The 12,262-nt window shown below is 38.9% G+C and overlaps 2 long non-coding RNA genes across 2 annotated transcripts in view; both read right to left on the bottom strand.

The window, feature by feature from the left end:
• LOC147757569 (uncharacterized) overlaps nt 1–12,262 on the bottom strand; it is a 157,956-nt gene that overhangs the window by 70,516 nt on the left and 75,178 nt on the right. The gene's annotated exons all lie outside the window — the stretch shown is intronic.
• On the bottom strand, nt 4,490–5,326 carry LOC147757571 (uncharacterized). Its single transcript, XR_015321205.1, has 2 exons — nt 5,214–5,326; nt 4,490–4,974 (listed from the first exon to the last, which is right to left on the bottom strand). It is a non-coding gene; the product is annotated as an uncharacterized LOC147757571 (long non-coding RNA).

Raw genomic sequence — 12,262 nt, 5'->3', positions numbered from 1 at the left:
AGATAAAACCTTGCACTATCTTGTGACCAATTTAGTGCTGACTGTAATAAAATTTTGCCATTTTAAATTATGTTATATTTAATTGGTAGACACTGAAAGATAATCAATTTTGTTTGAACGACTCTTATTATGGAAAACTAAGAGACCTTTGTCGGTGCGCCAAAGACCTTCGAATACGCTGTAGCATGCGTTACACCAGCGGACGTTTGTTTTTCAAAAACCCCTTTCCAGGGTAAAATACTGTTCAACAACTGTGTGACAACTATACACAGGGAAAATACAATTTTCTATGTGAACGAACGTTAGAAGGTGTGAGCCATTTTCTAACTCGCGCCATTGCAATTGCATTTTTTAAGTACAACGACCCTCTTCTTGCCTTTGCCATAAGGTGATTCGGGTCTAACGGTACGATTGTATGTCAGTTATGTATGAGAAAAGATACTTGATTACCTTTTTATTAATTTGCCTTGATTCGCAATTGTCAAGTTGTCTGTATTCACTCTTAGCGACGGAAGCTGCTCGTAACTCTATTTCCACAAATGAAAAAGAAGCCTTGAAGGAAATCTCTAACCAGTCGTAGGATCGCACTATTTAGCTTATACTTTAAAAGTATGTTTAATGCTCTGCTCCTGTAGCTAGCTCCAAGGAAGACGAAAAGGCCCCTTTACCTACAATCGGAAAAACATATGCTCTAGACTTCTGCCAACGCCACGATTTGCATGCGACATTATTCAGCGCCATATACTTCGGATATATTGGCTAGAGCAAAATAAGCCGTAGTTCACTGACAGCTTACAACTGTTTTTCTATTGTCGCTAATATTATCGTTGTTATTATTATAAACAGGTAAAAGTTGATTAGAGCTATTAGACGCCATTTTGAAACGCGTGGGTACATATGAAGGACATAAGTACGACTGCAGACGTCGCGGTTAAATGGGGCTTGTAACTGCAGCGTTATCATGCTTGGCTTTGATGATAAAGAGGTCATGGGTAAAAAAGGCTGATTAATTACCATCAGTCAGCCTTTTTCAGGCAAAATTACAAAAATAACGTTTGGCCGATGAAACAATCGTGTCCTTAATAATATTGCATTTCTATTTACCAAATAAGGCAAGGGTCGCTTAACGTACAGAAGAATTACTAACATTTTGAATCCAGATGCATAGACATTCGTAGGTATCGCTTTAAATATCTTCCCCCACACGATTGTTCGATTACTATTGTTTTACTGTAAAATCAAACGAACGTACGCAGTTGAGTGAAAAAAAAAAGCCGTTCAATGTGTAACGGCTCTGTAGCAAGGTAGGTTATATATTTAGATTAGTGTAGGATTGCAAAGCACCTTCATATTAAAACTTAAGGTGTTTAGAGATCTTTCCATAATCGAAAAGTCATTTCACCAAGATCAACTGCAAGTCTTCGTTATGAGGTCTTTTGTGTACCTTCATTGACTTCGAAGCCACGTTGTAAAGCCTCCTTTTATCCACATACCAACGGCCCTGCTGTGATCGGTTATTTACTTGCTGATTGAGAGGTATTCAAAATGAAGTATCTCGCCCGAGGCTTCAGTGTTTTGAGCATCTGAAAGTGTAGAGACCAAATCGCTTTTTCTATGTAAGCAAATCGAGGCAAACTGCTATTAAATCCGTGTGCGACAATTTTTTTGACCAGGCTTGGAAGTTACTCGGGACGTAATAGGAGGAGTGGATTGCAGTTTAAAATAGACGACGACGACGACTGTGCCCGAACAGCACGTCCCGCATAAATGATAAATTATTATTAAAGCGATATTAGACTGACCTAGAATAGGGTTCCAGTGTACTATATATTAATTCCATTTTATAGAAGGTAGCTGAACAGGAGACAAGTTCAAAAATTTCTAAGTACAGAGTCAATTACAGTGAACAAATATCATAACGTAGCTGGTGAGAGTTGTATTAAACTAAAATCATCACCAAATAGCATTTGGTAGGTACCGAATACGACTATAGGTGTTCCTGGCTACTTCGCCTGTTGCCTACGTCGGAAGGCTGTCAACACATTCCGGGTTATCTATCCTATGTGTAACGAGGGTTCTATAACAGAGGAATTTGCTAAGTTTTCAGATGCGATCCTGTGCTTAGAGGGCCAATGTCACCATGATAGACCGCCCAAAACCAATTAAAGCCCTGGATGACAAATAACTCTGTAACTGGCCGAGAAAATAAGCTGTAGATACTAGATTATCGCCAGGCATCTGGGCTGTATAGAGTTTCGTCAGAAATTTCCATTGCTGGCTTCACCCATAGAATGGCTGAAGCAGACAACGAAACAGGGCTTCCTATTGTCCTTTGACATCACGCAGCACCGGAGAATATGCAGCCATAATCACAAATTTCCATACGGAATTGTGATGGGTGTCAAGAGATGGCGTTTCCGTGTCGATGTGAAGCAGAGAAAAGAATAGATAGTTTTTGGGATGTGTCCAGGTTTTTATTTTAAAAAGACTAATTGCATTTTGTAAGAATGGCGGGTCCAATACACAGGAAATGTTCGAGAAAAACAAGGCGGTCCATAAGGATTTGCATACGACCCGATTGCATTGGGTGAACGAGACTGGCCCACAGGAAAGACCTGATAGAGAGGACAAAGTTATTGTTCTCCATGACAATGCCAGATCATATATGGGAAAGCTCACTAAAGCAGCCTTGCGAGAACTTAGGTGAATGTTTCTTTTATACTCTTAATATTTTTTTGCATTGTGTGCAAATGGATCAGCTCCCTTACGATCATTAGTGAATCGGAAGTTTTCAAAAGCTGGCTGGACGAGCTTTGTCCGAATTTCTAGTGAAACAAAATACATAAATTTGTTGGAAATAAGCAGAAGATTTTATATAATGTCGGCGAATATATGAGAAACAGATTTATTGAAATAATTTAACTGGAACTCGTTAATGGGTGAATAATTGGTCATCATTGTTTCTGTGTAAATCTAGCAATGCTGGCAAATTATAAGGCAGATGGACATTTATACATTTTTTTTTAACGTTCATCACTTATACAAGCTGATCAATACGGGCTGTCTTGTCATGCTTGTGACGTGATTGAACCCACTCTTATATTCGCGAAATGATGGCACCTTGATAATGCGCCTTGCTTTGGCAAAAGGCTAATAGTTAAAAACGTCTGAAATTTGCGATGCGGATTAGTCTTGTTTATATCCTTCAAAGGACATAACGTGCGTAACTCACCTTCCTAAACTAGTACCGATACTTTACGGAATATACCTCGACGTTTTATCCTTTATGGCGGTTTTGCACTTGGACAACTATATTTAATTTACTAATCGATAGAGAAATTGTTTGTAAATCATGTAGACCTGAGACTGAATGAAAGCGTATCTTTAAAATGACTGGCTATTAATACCCTAAAGCTATTGCACTTATTACCGTAAAAGGTGATTACTTCTTTAATTTGTGCTTGTTCTACAAACTTCTAATTGCGTAAGTATGGCGGCTACTTTGTAAAGCTGTGTCTATGAGTACCTACACGTTTGACATGACACTGCACGATACCTATTACTGTACCCTTAATGTCCCCAGTATCAATTCAGGCCACGACGATCGGTAACATGCTTGAATGATGACATCATGGTTCGTTTTAACCATGACTTTATTTAAACTACTATTTTCTATTGGTAAAAACTGGGTAACTGTTTGTATAACATAGACCTATTACAGTGGATTGTAGAAAGAATAATTGTATCGAGCCAGTTGTAAGGACAAACTCCGTCGCCCCTTGTTCAATTAAAAAGAGTTAAGGAAGCCCGAGACTAGTTGGCGTAAGAAAGCTGCGTTACAGCTTAAGTGATTAACAGGAAAAACGAAGGCAAAATGTAGAGACATCAGGCTTCGATGATTGGGTTCTGGTCTTTATCCACTTTCGACGGCTGAACCATACCTCTTCCGTGTTTTCTCCTCGTTCAGAAAATTTGCGTCTTCTTATATCCAGATAAGTCTGGTTTAACTCTCTGGTTGACCTACATTCAATAAACTTCCATACTACTCAATGTATAAATATGACCCCCTTAAGTGAACCCCATATCTTATTCGAGTTACTTCCTTTCTCACTATAGATCCTAACATTGATCAAGACTTTCACGCAATACATGGATTCATAGTAGGCGATATAATATCAGCTTGTACAAGTCGTCTCTGAAATCAGACTTTGAAAGGCGATTTGATTGCAGACTTTAACCTTTTATTGTTAACAGAATCGAAAAACAAATCGAAGTTCCTCCTTCTTTAGGTTAAAACATGGTTTCGGTTTCTTCGAACGTTATTTATGCCCGTGTTTCTACTATTATGAGAAATATGAAGAATGTTCCTAAAAAGGGACCAAAGCCACGCTCAAATCTGTTGGTTCTCGGATGCCCGTGCCAAGATTTATCGTTCCTAAGTGGACTGCAAAAATGCTAATCTTCTGAGGAAGAAGAAAGACGAAGATGATTATGAAACGAACTACATTAACTCTCGGGAGGCACTGTCAAACAGCGGATCGCTTGCCAGCGCCGTCCGAGGCCAACACGATTATGCGCCTGTTTCAACTTTATTCACTATTGATTTCGATTCTCAAAGCTCTATTATAGGGTATCATAAGCTTTATAATGTGCGTGTGCGTTTCGGAATCTGACAGTTAACTGGCGCCGTTCGCTCTCTCTCTCGTTTTTTTGGTTTCTTCTATGCGCCTATTTAAGTTGTAAGCTACAGCCAAATTTCACTATTAAAAGCTAAGTCGCGAAGGTTTTTTGAGCCTTGGACTGTTGGGTCAATCTTGAGGCGTATAGCAGACGGGCGTGCATTGACACATCTGGACGTTGCAGTTCCCTTCAGTCATGCTTTGCTTTCATCTCTCTAACGAGTGCACTCAACCTCTGACAAGTGTGCCCATATGAACGAGGGTCATGAGCATCGAGAAAAACTCGTGTTCGGACCTGGAATCGAAGTGACTGACATCTTACTTAGCATTGCAAGAGACCTAGATATATTGTGATGTTATAGAAGAGTTAAATTAGATTATAATAAAGATAATTTTGACTCTAGTAATTCGAACGATAGAATAACAGCGGTCATATAATATTTACTCTAAATGTCGTATAGTGAACATCGCTCTCAAATATACCTATTAGTGTCTTTATGTAGTATAGGAAATCGCGTTCGCGAAACCTGTTACCTGTTGTTCCGCGATTTTTACTCCTGTCTTTAGAACGACCTCTTACGATATGTAAGCGAACATACGAGGAACGACAGCGCTCACAAGCAACTATTTTAAGTGTTAAGTTTGTGTTTTTAAGTGTTTAAGTTGAAAACTGTTCATATTGTATTTGTAGCTATGTTGCTGGCTCTATGTTTAGATTGCCAGTCTAGAAAATAGCAGAATTAGTCGGGCACTTGCAATCGGTATAAGCCATAGTACTATTATCGGTGGGATCTATTATGGAGCTTAGCGATATTTTGTAGTTTCGGAAAGTCTGCTCATGGAACACGTGCTGTCGGCGGGAAAGTATGATAACGATCAAAATGAGTCTACAACTGGCAGCAGTGCAATGCACATTTAACAACAGAATCTAGAAAAAAAAAAAAAAAAAAAAAAAGTTCAAACGAACTCAAGATTTATTCATATTACACCCCTTGCTCAAAACGCGCCCATCTGCCCTGAGCCGCAATTAATACCGGCATCCATTGCTGGGTGGGCGCACTGCATAGATGTTCGTACAGGATTCTATTATTAGCTCTCAGATTGAAATTTGGACTTTACGGAAAAGCCTTCTAGGTACGTAATATTAGCAACGAATGGACGAAATATTGTGTGGGTGCCAAAGGGGCGAGTAAGGCAAGTGTTTACGCTGGGTAAAATGCGTATCTATTCAACTCAGTCCGCTGCTTGAGAAACCAGTCGCTGATACCTTTGATCCTTCCGGCCTTCCGAATCTCGCAAATGCTCCATTTCACTACAGTTTTTGAACGAAAAGCCAGCAGAACTGCTCACTATCTAATCTAACGAGCGCGTGAAGTTATTCTTGCGGCTTGCGATAATTACATTGACTCACTGAATACGTTTCAGTTAGACGGACAAAGCCAGTTCTTATTTCTATGGCACCATTTTAACGAATGTGATAATTTTTAGTTCAACCGTAGAAGATTCAAATTGCTTATATACGTGCACGCCACACACACATATATATATATATATATATAGCCCTTAATAATTAATTCCTACATACTTACGGCCTTAATCAGTCGGAAGGCCGTGGGCCTTAATACGACTGATCTACGCGTTCCACTCACTACATTGTTAAGTAATTATCTTGCTTTATTTCCAATTTGATTTTTAAGTTAAGTATGGCATCTAAGATTATGAACGATAAGCACCGTAAGTTTCTGCAGTTGTACCTTTGCGTAGGAGCGATGTCTAGCCGGTTGTTCACTCATTGATAAAATGTTTTTTTCATTAATTTAACAAACATGAAGAGTTTTTGTTTTACATATACCATATTATGTGCTACTTCCACTACAGCTCGCAACTATTTGTTATTAACTTTCACAAGAAGTCTTCGCGTGACACAGAATTCTCTTGGCGGAATTTTTCGAACGAACGACTTACTGCCTTTCCAGCAGCGAAGTTTTCGACGAATATAAAGTTCATAGGGCGAGTTGTCTGTGCTACTGTAGCTTCAACGTATAACTCATATAGGTAAACCAGTCGAACTCTCTGATATTCAGTGACTCCGTTCGTCCGTTCGTGCCTTGTAAACGTGCAAATGGCTATATCCGAGCAGGTGGCTTCACGTCTTAAAAAGTAGGAACTTAAAACAAACACCATAAAGTATCGCACCATTATGACGTAACGTTATCCTGAAATACGAGATTTGCGTCTATTACGTTTCACAGTAATAGACCACCATGTATATATATAAAAAAAAAAAAAAGTTTTGATGGGTTTTGAGCCAAAATCAAAGCAAGTATTTTTTTTAATATTTTAAAGCGATATTACTCGACTAAATATGGTGTATTTTGATCAATGGTCTTTTATCATAATTTCAACATTGTTTAACATTTGTGGCTTGTCGGTGAAAAATCTTGCAAGGTGATTATTGCGTTCCTCCATAGAAACTTAATTAACATCATTCATAATGTTCTGCATAATAATGAAGCAAGATCCGAGTTACAGGACGAATATATTGGAACTTGTCATCCAAATTTTCTCATGTAGTTACCACCAGGTAGTTAAAAGTGCATGCGGTCTTCACTAGTACCCGTCAATTTTTTAATGGTCTGTTGTAATCTTTTTGGTGGTTAACAGTAGAGGTCTGAATCGAGCGTTTTGCCGAATCGCAGCGACCCCTATGGTTGGCTTCTGCCAAGCATATAGCGCCATCTTCTTTCGTGAGGCTCTGAGTCTTGCCGGTAGAATCTGGAAAATGTTTTATCTCTCCTTTATTGGCACATTACTGTCCCATAGTCAATCGCTTCACAAAGGCCTCGATTTCGTTGCGTTTCTATAAACACTCGCAGATGAAAAAATTCCTTTGGGCCCATTGGTGCGCAGCATCGAGCCTTTGTTCAAGTGATTTAAAACTATTTGGTGGTGGATATTTGGCTTCTTGGTAATATTCACGTATTAACCTCGCTCAACTTCCATAATAATTTCACCCACTTCCCTCGTAACTTATCGACCACTACGAAAAACATCCTTCACATAGAAATTTCCGAAACGAAAACGACAGGACGACAGTTTACTCGCATCTTGATCTCACACATCTTGAGCCTAAACAGCAAAAAAAAAAAAAAAAAAAGACTCTATTTACAGGCCCAGGTCACGTTTATGTTTTTATTGTAATAAAATTGTGAAATGTAGCGATTTTTTTCTGCAGAAATGCTACTCGTCTTCAGACGCTTCGTCTCGTGAAGTATTTGCGATGGCCATCAGGGTCGTCTGTCATTATGAGACAGACGTCAAAAATCGTACCGTGAATGCAATTCCTCGAGAAACTCGTTACTATAGGTACGGCAATCAAAAGCACGCAGTCTAGTTGCTTAATGGCGACACGAAACCTCACCGCCACGCCTTAATTACTTCCTGAACTAATTCTAATTCTTCCGGTCTAGGTCCGTATAGAAAGAGCAACCAATGGGCAAGCATGTATTATTATCGATTTATATAGAAAAGCTATAGGCAGAGAGGTTAGGTTTGGGAATGCGAATACTAGATATATGGCTATCCAGCAGCCATCGGGGTGCCGGGACCAGTGTGTAACAACGAAATGAGAGTACCTTTAACTCATGTTAAGTTACCATCTAGCCCAGCTAGTTGAAAAGTTGCCGTATTCGTTGTAACAGGCCAATAGATATTGGTCTCGAGAACCGTTAGCTAGAATCTGGCACTGTCATTTTGGCAACTCTTTTTAAATTCGCTGTGTACACCTTCACGCCATAGTACAATACGGACGGTTTAACAAAAGCTACGCTGATTTTGATAGCGTTTACGCAAATCGACAACATTAAGGGATTTTATATTTATTTCGGTATAACATAATAGATGTTATACGGTACATTTGATCAAGAGTTGAATATAAAAAAAAGTATAAATATCCATTTTTATAACTTAAATATCATTGCGCAAACGAGCGTCCTTCAAAACAACCCGTTTCCACTTTTCCTAGTGTACTATTGCCTTCCAAATATGTTGATAGTAATTGTTATCTGGTTATCGCTCTAGGCCGCCGTATTTTTTTCCTCCAGAATACCTTTTCTACTTGTGAGATATTTAGATCGATTTACGTTCCCAACAATTAAACACATAATAATGGGTCATTTTAGATATCTTTTAAGCTTTGATATTCCAAACTAATTGATTGAGACCTTTAATAATTGTTTCCGAAGTCTTCCCTGGCACTTAGTTTTTTCATATAGGACATATAAAGAGGCTGATTTTAAAGAAATTTATGGCATAGGTCTGATTAGTATAGTGGAACGTGTAGGCGACAAAAGGGGCATCTGTTCAGTCGAAAGTTCAGCGTATCATTACTCCTCAGGGTAGACTATAAGCCCTAGGTACGCTTCGAACTCGATGTTCGGACATCGTTTGAATACGAGCGTAACCTGCACTGGTGTACGGTAAATTATTACATTGATGCAAGCGGATCTAGAAAATACACTACCGTCTCTATCAATCCTTAGTTCTTAATGTTAAATTTTTGTCTACTAAACTAAACAATAAATACAGCGTTTTTTTTTTTTTTTTTTTGTTTCTTACTTTTTTAAGTCCAAAAACAATGGAGTAGTGTCTTTTTTTTGCTAGCAATGCGTACGATGTACGCTTGTAGCAATCGATAATAATATTGTTTTGGGTAGTCATTATATGATAAATGTAGTCTTTAAAGGTGCACAAGGCTTTCATTTCCTAAAAATAGGAAAAAATCGTGTTATAATTGTTTTTACTATGCAGGCAAGGTCAGCTGGTTTATGTCCGTTCAATTATTCGCTATTATACGGTAACACGAAGGCATCTTCTATTATTGAAAAACCGAGTGCGCATTCTTTGTATAGTGTGAAGATAAGTGTCCGGTTCCGGCATATGGAACGCAAATGGTCTGAGGAAAACTTGCGGTGGAAAACTAAGACGATTTTGGTTCTTCTTCAGATTTCAGTTTGATTATGAAGAAGTAAAGAAAATGGTTCACCGTTGTCATATTGTATTACCTCATTGTTGGATCCGTTTTATCGTTTCAGAGCTATGCGATCTCGCATGATAATCATTCAACTTACGTCTACCGTCTTAATCCCTCCACCAAGCCCTCTTCGTCAGAGCGTCGGACCACGCATTATTCTGCTATGAGCTCCTTTCGATTGGTTGCCCATTGTATCTCCTTTGAGTTTTTACTCCCTATTTTTCATTATACTTTTCTATAAATCTTTTTCATTCGAATATTTGCTCTGAAACGATTGGCCAATAAAGCCGATCTTGGCAAGCGATATCGGAGTTGAAGAAGTGACCCGCCATAGTCTAGTAGAGCCAAGGCGATTTCAAGACCGTTATAAATAGTAGGACAAAAACGTATATGAAATTAACCTCACGTGATCGACCGAAACCAGTTTCACCATCTAATATATGTAATCTCTTTGTCAGGCTCAGGCTACCTGCTCTACTTGAGTGAAGTTTGGTGGTGCTGCCACTTTTACTGACATGCTGTATATACTGCCCATAATATAATTATTTAGACGACTAATTTGAGTGTATGTAAGTGAGGCCATTTGGACGCATCTGCTGTACTTTAAACGTATTTCCAGTTACCAAAGACAAACAGGCAGCTTTCATATCAGTTTGCCCTTCTAGCTAAAAGCCCATCGACACAATGTATTTGTAAATGAGATGTCATTTACTCCGAGCAGTCTCCGTTGTTTGCGCCATAGACAAATGAAGGTGAACCCGACTTATTGCGCTTTGTACAACACATATTATCTGTACATCATAGAGGTTTCACGGCAAAATGAAAGCGCTTATTATGCCTCTACTTAACAACTCGGTGACGTATGCCGAAATGGTGGTGTGCAAATTAAGCGACTATATAAATTTGCTATATATTTGAGTTAACTGTGACTTAGCAAGGTAAATGCTTACCAATAGATGTTAAATAGAGCTTTCCTTAACGTTATCGTAAATAGCATGTTCTCTCTAATGTCGCATTTCTATGTCGTCCGTTAGTAATACTACATCTTGAACTCTGCGTAAATCAAAATCTTATCATGTTAATTCTACAGAAAACGAAATACAATGAAGAAATAATCATGTAAACGTTAGACTAATCTAATTAGTAGTCATTATTCTTCTCAGTAGTCATTATTTGGTCTCTCTCTGCGAACTCAGTTCGCCCTCTGATGACGTCTAAAAATACACTGCCTTTGGTATTTCAACGATTTCTCAACGCAAAAGTCCCGCATCAGGACATCTGAAGATAGCTAACTGAGTGAAGAGGGAATAACAAAAATGCCTTTCACTTTAGCCTCGTTTCAGCGATTGGCCTGTCTTTCTCTAGAGGTAGATATACCCTATCGGTCATGCCGATTGCCACTTGATAATTTGCATACTCTATTCTATCTTCAAGTGTTTCCCAGTCGGTCCAGATATCTTTGGGTTACGTTACGTTATTTGGTGAGTCAAATTCTACCGTTGTGTCGACGTCTAACTTCGGTTCATAACTTGCATAATAACTTCTGTTACAAAACGTCTCTCTTCTAGGAGCTTTTAGCAACTTCACGAACTTCGACCCAAACAAGGTTCTAACGTCCGACAAAAAAGCTCCATGCTAAAGGTAAACGAAACACACAAAACCTCCTGCATGGCTAATTAGAAAAAGCTTGTTTAATTTCCGCTGCTCAACTATCAATAGCCGTTGATGCTACGAGCGTTTTAGCGCGAGCTCTGTTTCACATGAGATCAACTCACTCGCGTGAATTTCGGTCGAACCACGCGATCGAGATTTACCTACTTCTAACATACTACCTAGCTGTTCGTGCGTGGTAGATCACGCTCGCAACTGGTAGTAGCAGCGGTTTAATCAGCATGAGGAACGTAGCTGAAAACTGTTATTTAGCGATCAGGAACGAAACAGCAAGCTTGCTGGCCCTATCGATCCTGTTCGATATGTCCCCCCCTCAAATGACGTTTTACATCAACCATTCCCCAAACAAGAAACATAGCCGCTCGTGATTCCGAGGGAGATGACGATGTTTTCTCTAGAGAGCGTTGCTCTTTTCCTCTCAATACGCCTTCGTATTTCTTCCTGTCCCGCAAATATTTTCTTTGCCTTTTCTATCCACCATCCCTGCGTCTGTTTTCTCGATTTAGACGGACTTCTATAGGCGCTTTGCCAAGATATACGATGCTGGAGGTTTCACGACGTGACCCAAATATGTAGTCACGTTTATCCGCTTTGCCTGTATGTTATAGACAGATCTGTCTATAATATACAGGCAAGATCTGTCTATATATCTATTGACCGAGTAAACATATTTTCCAAACAGATAGAATTCAAATCTGGCTGTTTTAGATTGTTTAGTTATTTGCAGTAAATGGCGCATGCAATCTGTCGATCGTTTCATTGCGTTTATATATGTATATAGCGCAGTATGCTTTTAAAATGTCTTTGGCACTCACGTTTGGATTTGTATCGACCTCAATTCACTCTTTTAGATTTTTTTTTCCATATAATACTACTATCG

This window comes from Varroa destructor, unplaced genomic scaffold, assembly GCF_002443255.2.
Source record: "Varroa destructor unplaced genomic scaffold, Vdes_3.0 BEIS01000002.1, whole genome shotgun sequence".
NCBI lineage: Eukaryota > Metazoa > Arthropoda > Arachnida > Mesostigmata > Varroidae > Varroa > Varroa destructor.
This window is presented reverse-complemented; position numbering and strand designations above follow the sequence as displayed.